Consider the following 7,157-nt stretch of genomic DNA (forward strand, 5'->3'; position numbering starts at 1 on the left):
ACGCCAGCGACAGGTAAGGGGACGGGTCGCAGCAGGGCGCGTGTGAACACAGGCAAAGAGGCTTCGCCGCCACGGACGGAGACGCCAAGCGCGTTGCTATGGAGGCAGAAAAGGTCGCCTGTCCAAACACTTCCGCGGGCAGCGGGAGGCGCAAGAGCGCACCTACGACCCGCGCAGCGAAGCGCGCTCCCGAGTCGCGGTCGAAGCGGGGAAAGGAGCCGGGAGGAGGAGGAAGAAGGTAAGGGTTTGCGCACGCGCAATTTCACGTCTGCTCGGCGCGGTCGCCGCCTAGCAATTGCCTGTTATTGGGGCTTCTCCCGGCGGGTTGAATGCCGCTGACATTCGAAACGGCGCGCGCAGCTGAGTTCGCGCGGCTACCTCACAAAGGGACTTGATTCCATTTTTGTGTGTGTGAGACGTATCGTTTAACGGCCGAATCCTCCCCCCCCCCCCGCTTTGTTAAAGATATAGGGAATATATAATAAAGTGTGCTACAGAACACACATTTTTAATGCAATTCTAAATTGTTCGGACGACGACGTCGTCAATAGGGGAAAAAAATAATATACCGTACTTCCAAGAGGTAGACTTCCTTTTTTACTGTTTTGGGGTTCCTTTTGAATCTGCCCCGTCCCAAACCTCGGGGTTTGGAGCTGCTTTTCCGCGCAGTACTATTACTGAAGAATGATAATAAACCCGCCGTTCTTCTCGTGGACCTTCTAGATTATTTTCCTCAGCTAATGTTTCATCTGTTGTCGAGATGATTGGTTTAGCCAGCCAAAGCTGAGCACTCCCTTTTGGGAGAGCTGTGAAGTGCATTCCTGTGCATGTTTGCTTGGAAGTGCCATTCATTTCAATGAGTCTGAGGTGGGCTTCTTTCTCCTTAGCATCTCGTTGGCGGCTGAGGACACCTGTTATGAACTTTGCAGGTAAACTTTTGCTTCAGCTGCTCCACTTAAGATTGCAGGCAGGAACTCTTAATTTGAAGGAAGATTAAGCCTTCCCCATGCTGTATCTAGCCTTCCCCATGCTGTATCTGCGCATTGTTTTTTTAACTGGACACCTCCAACTGCATTGTGAAATGGCACACTCCATACAAGGCTATACCACCACCTAAGTAAAAAATGGAATTATTCAGTTGCTGTTACTGCTTCTTTTTTAACCCATCCATTTTGCTGATTAGAGGAAAATGGTATAATGTTAATGTATTGCAGTTGCTAGGACAGTATATAAAATTCTCAGGCCACCTTAGCAACTTTAGTATTAAAGTGGACAAGAAAAAAAGGCTTTTCTAGAGTAAAATGCCTTTGTGTAATCAGGATTCATCATGCGCAGAGGAGTGACATTATTTTTTATGCACCCCCCCTTTAATGCTATACGTGACGTCATAAACGGTAGTGACAATACACCAGGAACACAATAGCCAGTTCCAGTGTAATGGAAGGGATTACTTGGGATGGGATGACAGGTTGCACTAGGGGTTTCCCGTTTTTTAAACATTTGGGGGAAACACGCAGTTATTCCCAGTGGTGAAGGAGTCTACAAGGGAGTTGTTTTTTAAAGTCCATAAGCTAGTATGGCACTGCCGCAGCTGGAAATGGATAGCTAAGGGCTAAGATGGTTGGGGACCCTCCAGCCCACGGAACAAATCTATGCAGGACATATAATTTAGGACATATAATTCTAAAAACAGTTGTTACATGAAGAAATCCTATTTAAGTTAATGAACCATAAATATGCTTAATTGTCACTGGCCTCGGTTCTGTGCTGTTATAAGAGCACATGTTGCCTAATGAGTTTTTGAGTTATCCCAGATGAGCTTCAACATTTCCATTTCTTCCTAGCATTTGGCAGGATCTATAAAACTTTTAAATCTTTCAAATTTGGAAGTTCATTTGCCTACTTATCAAATGACAGAAAATATTACAATATAAACTTATTCCTGTATTTCAATTTGCAATCAAAACTGACTGTGCCCTAAAGGTTCTTGTTCTGGGAAATATATCCCCTTAAAAAGGGGCTTTTATATTATTAAACTTACCTTGCCCTCAGACCTTTGACTTGTTTGTAGCTGTAGTTTTTGCAGGTGTCTAAAGCCGTCTCTGTTACTAATTCAGTTAAAAATATATTATGTGAGATTTAAGAGAAAATATTTGTTCATCAGGATTTGAAATAAGATTCTAATCTACTGGCATAGAACGTTGAAATATTGTCTGTGTATTTTCAGGTTGTCAGAATACAAAAAGACTTTGTCTTTGAGGAACTCTGTAAAGTAAATTTTATGTATATGGTTAGTTAGTTAGTTCACTGTCAAGGTACAACTATATCAGACAGACCCAATGCCAGCACTTGGCATTCTGGGGCAGCTGCTGAAGTCCACGACTTTTTAGGGGCCTGCAGTATGTATGTAGGTATGGAGAGGGGGAGGAGAGGAAGAGAGACTGTTTATCTGAGCAGCCCTGGATGGCTCTCCCTGAGCTGCTATATTAATTTCCCACAATGCTACTTCTAGCTCTTGTGAGGCACCTGGTCATGCAAAGACTGTTGTATTGTGAGGACAGAGAGATAAAGCCAAGGCAGAATTGCTTTGCTACCTCTGTGCGTGGATTTTTATGCTCACAGAGCTGCAGAGATCAGTTCAAAACTTCATCACACACAAATGGCCTTGGAAGATGGGTTTGTTGCCCTTCTTTCCAGGCATAGGATCTCCCTCCCACCATTTCTGGCTGAAAGTTTGCCCAAGGTCATCCAGGAAGTTCAGTGCTTAGGATGGATTGGAACCTATCCAACACTAGCCACTAATGGTGCCCTGGCTGCCTGCTACTCCAGTCAGTTTTGCATGGTTGCTGAGTTGAGTGGCTGCTGCAGGATTGCAAAATCTAGACTAGCACTGTAGGAGGCTGTACTACAACCAGGCTTTTCCAGCAATGTATGTGAAAAGAACCCAAAGCTACCAATACTTCTCTATAATTTGGCCCAACTCAGTGCAGACAACGCAGGCAATAAACACTAAGATCAGATCAGCTTCAAATCAGCCCCACTATCCACACAACCTTACTTTGTGATAATAATTGTTTTTGCTTATAAAATTCATGCTACTATAATCTGGGTGCTGCCAAAAAGGCACAATCTAATAAAAATTAAACACTTTAAAGTTCTATTGGGTGTGTTAAATATTGTTCTATTGGGGAGGATGCGGCCCATTTGGATCCCTTCCAATTGGGATTCAGGCCTCACCACAGGACTGAAACTGCCTTGGTCATACTGGTCGATGATCTCCGGTGGGCTAGGGACAAAGGTGAGAGCTGTTTTCTAGTTCTACTGGACCTCTCAGTGACTTTTGATACCATCAACCACAACATCCTTCTGGACTGTCTTGAGGGGTTGGGAGCTGGGGGCACTGTTATACAGTGGTTCCGCTCCTTTCTCCTGGACCGTGTCCAGAAAGTGGTGGTGGGGGATGAGTGTTCAGACCCCTGGGCTCTCACTTGTGGGATGCCTCAGGGTTCCGTCCTCTCCCCCATGCTTTCTAACATCTACATGAAGCTGTTAGGAGAGATCATCAGGGGGTTTGTGTTGAGTGTTCATCAATATGCAGATGATACCCAGCTCCACCTGTCTTTTAAACCAGAACCAGTTAAGGCAGTGAAATGGGCACATACACCAAAAGAGATAAATATCACAATTCAATGTAAACACACGTTACTTTTAATAAATAAAGTGTTTAGCTCTTAATATCTATTGAAAATCAACATTTGTTAGGATAATTCATAGTGGACACAGTGCGTTTTCAAGAAGGCACCACATTGTAAACATTCCCCTCCCATTCCTGTTCTTATTGAACACAGCAAAACACTAGCATCCAGCAAACACCTTTCTTTCACAACAAGCAGTAAAACTGCATTAGTTTAAATGTATTTGTTTAAATCCAAATTCAAGTGATACATCAAATGAATGACTGTTACTTTCAACAACTGGGGAAAATGCAGATGGTTACAATCACAAAAGATTGCATGCAACGCATATATTAATTTCCTTTTTAATAGTAGTGCCATTGCTGTTATACATAAGTGCTAAGGTAACTGAGTCTAAAATAAACAGAGAAATTTACACAGGAAATGATAGATGAATTACATAGGAGTTGAATGTAGACTTCAGTAAAAATGAAGGTTTCTAAAACAATTTAATTTCCTCTCAAAGGGTTCATGCACTTTCTCTCCATTATGATCCAAAACTATTCTCAAACATTATTTTACATAGTGCGTGCCCCAAATTAGCTCATCTTTATTCATATGAAACTGCCTCAATTACTTAGGCTTCCCTGCTAATGCCTATACTGTATATGATGTGCATACTACTGGACATTGGCTATGACATGTTACAATTTGAAGTACAGGAGCTCTCATGTCAAACCCCATAATCACACCCTAAAGTGGTCCATATCCATGACTCCTAAGAGAATAAAAATACAGTAAGCTGTACTAATATTTCCAAAAAAGCAGCAATATATAGCACAACACCCATTTTATTGGTATTTCATGGATGTTAGACTATGATGCTGGTCTAAGACTGTGAAGATTTGTGTTTATATCCATGATCAGTCATGAAGTTTGCAGAGTGAGCTTGGGTCAGTTACTGAGTCTAGCCTATCTAACAAAAATGTGCTAGACCCACCATCCAAGCTTACACCACTGACAAATACTTTGTTAGCAGCATATGTCATCACTCCTTTTATGAAAAGGTACTGGAGATGTCTTGCTGATGTTCCTACTCCACTGCATTACTGAATGTAAGGTTATCAGTGGCTGCACGCGCACACCCACCCACAAACCCACCCACAAAAATGGGAAGAGCACAGAAGGTGCAAAGTGCATTTTTATGGGTGCAGGTCTTTGAAGGGTATTCCACGAGAGCCTTTCCAGCTTAGTATCATTCAGATATTTTGGATTACAACTCTCACCAACCTTAACCAGTATTCAAAAACACACAGAGACATTTTCCTAGACCCCTGACAATTTTATAATAAAATTAACAATTCATTTGTCTCCATTATGAATGATGAAAGAATAGGGGCCAAAACTGAACCACTTTCTTTGTTAATATGACTGAAAAATGTGAATGTAGTTAATCAAAATGTGCCCTGAAGGATTTTTTTGCCTTCCATTTTATTAGGTCATTTCAAAGTTCAGCATAATAGTGCTTAACTCCAAAATAAATATGAATGCTGCTTAGCTTACAAGAGGCTCCCCAATGTTGGTTGTCCCTATGCCTCGGCAAAAAAAAAAAATAGATCTACAGTCAAGCCATTAATCATTGATATGATCAAATACAGTTCAGCAATTTCTTTCTTCCAAGTACTTAAAACAAGTTATCAAGCTCATTTTGATACATTTGTATCAATTTTTTTTAATTATTTGATTTATATTCTAACCCTTAACAAGTTCCCAGGGCAGCTTACAAAAGAATTAAAATTACAAACAAAACATACTAAAGCAAAAATATTAAAACAACATTCAAACATCACAGTATAAAAGAGCAATATAGAAGAAGCAGAGTTATCAAACACCAAACAGCTTAAAAGCAACAATTAAAAACCCTGGGAAAATAAAATGGTCTTTGGCTGGTGCTGAAATGCCGTCCAGTTTGGCACTAGAAGAGCCTTCTGAATAAAACATTGGATAAAGAGTGGAATTTTAGTAGATCTGAATGCAAGAAGAGATAAGATTTTGTGACTTCCAAGTACAACAGCAACACATTCTGCATCCTGTCTGTCTTAAACACAGTATTTGCTGTGATCCGTGTAGCTATGAACATGAGAAAAAACCCAAAGTGCTATATTTTTTAGTTCTGTGTCAGTACCTACACATCTAATGTGATCAAGCAATTTTAAGATACTCAGTCTCATAGCACAATTCTATGCATGTTTACTCAAAAGTAAGTTCCACTGTATTCAGTAGGATTTGTTTGCACAAAAAAGTTGTGCAAAACTGCAGCCTGGAGAAAATCAAAGAAAGACTAATTTTTAATCCATTTTATCCATGTGTGTAACACTTCATTTGCTGACACCTTTACAATATTTTTACTTCTGAGATCAACTGTGTAAGGCAGGTCATCATTTCAATATTATGTATATTATATTTTGTTTTCAATACACTAATACTATAAAATAGTACAATTGAAAAACAGTGTAGAACAGGTAGGGCTGTTCATCCTGTCTCCATTTTAATATGGTCCTAAAAAAAAAAAGAAGAGGGGGAAATGGATGTGCCAGCACACGAGTAAGCATGCATGTCTCTTTTCCACAAACTGCCTCAGATATATAACCTCCCACTAGGACACCCAGATCTACATCTACTGTAAAAGGACATCGCCACCGGCATAATTATAAAAGCGTAAGTCAGACAGAGCAATGAGATAGAAGTATTCCAGGTAAATCCCTGCTTCCCTTCACTCAGTCAGCTGTGCTAAAACATTTAGAACTACAGAAAATCTATGGAGTCCATCATGCAAGTTTAGTACAAATCATATAAACAACCTGAACTTGGAAGATGAGTCTAGAGGTTGTTTTTTGTTTTGTTTTTTGTCATTTTATAAAGTAACGTATATACTTATGGAGGAACTGGATAGTTCAAAAGTATTGATGAGTAAATACGTGGAGCAATTCTAAGTCTTAAACATACAATGTGTGTGTCTACAGATGCATCCACATTCATACTTTAAATGTATACAAAATATGAGAACAATAGTGCAGTTGTAGCACTGTTTTATGTAACTAGTTACTCAAAGAAAGCTATTGCTCCTGCTCACCAAAGTTGCCATTGCAGTTTAACTAACTTTAAAATAATCCAGAAATATAGAAGAATGCTGAAAGGTAAACAGTATGTTTTCACTTAAGTTTATACAACGAATTTAGACACAGTGCAGACTTCAGGAGCATAAATGAATTCCTGTGCATGCATTATTCTTACATCTGCATCATATCATTCACAGAGTTTTCCTGTAATCTTTTATCTCTGCAACATACCATATTCAAACTGCGAAACACTGAGAATAATTCCAAGCTTCGTGGCCTTGTCATGCTTATTTTCAAAAGGTGTTCACTGTATACCATTGTACTATTGTATTGTTCAATATTGTGACTGTTCAAAATAAAAACT

The sequence above is a fragment of the Podarcis vaucheri genome, assembly GCF_965113315.1.
Source record: "Podarcis vaucheri genome assembly, chromosome: 8".
In the NCBI taxonomy this organism is placed as follows: Eukaryota; Metazoa; Chordata; class Lepidosauria; order Squamata; family Lacertidae; genus Podarcis; species Podarcis vaucheri.